Source organism: Anoplolepis gracilipes, chromosome 2 (genome assembly GCF_047496725.1).
Source record: "Anoplolepis gracilipes chromosome 2, ASM4749672v1, whole genome shotgun sequence".
Taxonomy (NCBI): Eukaryota; Metazoa; Arthropoda; class Insecta; order Hymenoptera; family Formicidae; genus Anoplolepis; species Anoplolepis gracilipes.
In genome coordinates, this window is record NC_132971.1 from 12,400,063 (window position 1) to 12,402,758 (window position 2,696).

Below are 2,696 nucleotides of genomic sequence, written 5' to 3' on the forward strand. Positions count from 1 at the left end.
TAAGCGTGTAGGTATGAATGCTGAATTAAAACACAATAAAAAACGCCGAGTAAAAAATTAAATTTCTAGTCAGCAACAATCGCTTGATAAATGCGATTATTTCGATATGTCATCGGTTTAAGATTTTATTATAAATATGTATATAAAATTTTAAATATTTCTCGCGATTCAAATGTCAACACATACAATGGAGATAGCAATGTTTGTTAATAACATTATTTTAGAGACAAATAAAATTTTTTTAAACAATATATCAAGTACATAAAAATTAATAATTGCTATCAGTAAAAATAAAACATACCAGATTATTAATTAGATTCTTACAAGATAATATAAAGTAATATCGTAATATTATCAGAGGTAGATTTATAAAAACGATTTATTTCGTAAATTATTTATACGGGTCGGACTATTAAATTAATCAGCTGATTCTAAAATTAATTTTTCTTATACCGCATAATACATTTCATACTGCAAATTCGCAGTAAAATTTTCTAATGTAATTTTTCAGTGCAGACTTTTTTAAAATGTATTTTTTATAAAATAAAATATTATTTTTGTCTCAATATCAGTTCTACCAATCGATTCCTTGGAACCCATAAAAACATTTCTTAAAACCGTTTATTTCAACAAAAGTTATGCTATTTGAAAATGAAAAAAAAATCTAGTTCGTGCCAGTACAATTTAAAGGTGCGCGTATTTTCGCAAAGTTGTGTGATACCATTTTGTTTGTATATTCGAAGATTTATTAAATACGCTATGGTCGGAATTTATCGCGAGCGACGGAAGTACCGTCAGAGAGAGAGACACAAACTCACGTCCTGCTTGATCATCACGGGCGCCCGGCCCGTTGAATTAATTACAGTTAATTGGCAATTACCTCGTCGCGCTTCCTCATAGTACGACGGAGTGATGTTGCAGCGGAAAATATATTTTCGGCGGAATGCGCGATCGTGCACTTGACGTGGGTCGTAATCCACCTCACCTCGCATTGTGCGGCAAAATTTAATATCGGCGCGATAGAACATGGCACACTTTGGCATATAACAAAAATAGAGTAGGAAATGCGTAAACATAACTGACAGACGAGTGACTTATTCGTTTTATAAAATTGCGCATTGTTGTGCAATAATCAAGAAACACGAGCATCTATAAAAGTTGTGAATATACCTCGTAACATTTTCGAGCGAAGCAAGTTTGGTCGTTCTGAGGGCGATTAATGACGTCATAAACTTCGTCTTGAGTTACTCTTGGGATACTTAAATTATTAAGTTAATCAATGAAATACTTCGAGTAAACGTTTGATTGATTAATCAGGGCAAAACATGTTGTGCTTTAAAACCAAAATAAAATTAAATGAAGGATATACTTTATATTATTAACTCTTTATTAATTTATTAAATTCCACCATTCTTTATGCAAATTTACATCGGCTAAAATATTCCAATGCAATTTTATCAATGTAGATTTTTTTAATGTATTTTTTAAATAAAATATCTTTTTATTTAAATAGTAATATCACCAATCGATTCCTCGGAAACTGTTATCTCGAAAAACACATATTATATCTTAAAAATTCATTTATTTCGACCGAAGTTATACTGTTTTGAAAATGTAATATCCCAATTCGCACCAGTGTAGAATTTAAAGGTGCGCGAACGAAGTGTAGAATTTAAGGATAAATGTATTATTTATACTAATCAGATTCAAAACCAATTTTCGGTCGAACATATATTCATGGCAAATTAGATTTAATTATAGCAAATTGAATTTAATCATTGGTTAATCATTGAGTTTAAGCATGATTTAATTGTTTTCACAGCGATCAAACCTGCTTCACTCGAAACTATCACTATCAGATCTCAATAATATAACTGGGCTAATCAACTTTTTAATATGCTTAATTGATAGATTGGATTTTAATTATATCAGGAAAGTGTCTTTATTTTTATCTTATAAACGGTGCCCTATAAACGAAGAAATTCAAAGTCCGAACGCGTGAAACTTTTTTATTTAAATATAAATTTTATTAAAACATTTTGAGCGTTATCATAGTCACGTTTTGATTTTTTCTATACCAAAATATGTATTTTTTGCACAATTTATTTATTTATTATCTTACTTAGGAATCAAAACAAGACGAATAAAAATTGTAAAGTATTGCAATTCTTACGAATAGTAATTCTTTCTTTAACGATATTTATACGATTTACTTATAACGATCAAATATATTTTAATTTTTTGCTAATCTAAATGTAATTTCTTATTCGGTTCAAAAACACACAATAAGACAAAAATCATAGAATCATCGACAGGATCGAGTGATTAACGAAAATCTCTGTGTGTGTACACATCAATCATTTGACAAATAATTAATATATAATTTTAAAAACATACATATTTTATAATTTATAAAATATATTTTGATAACGAAAGAATTTTTTTGAAAAAAATTTTTAAAGATTTTTTTTAATAATAACATGATGTATAGCTTTAGGGATAATAATGGATTATTGTGTACATGCTACGCCTTTGTTATCATGCGTATGACGACACTCAAGTAATAAAATAATGGTATAAGATGATCCTTATATTGTCAAGTTTCTAAACGTGAAGTATCCAAAAATAGTTTGCTATAATTATTATAATTAATGATCATATAGTTTCATAAATGACATGAACTGTATGCAACTAAC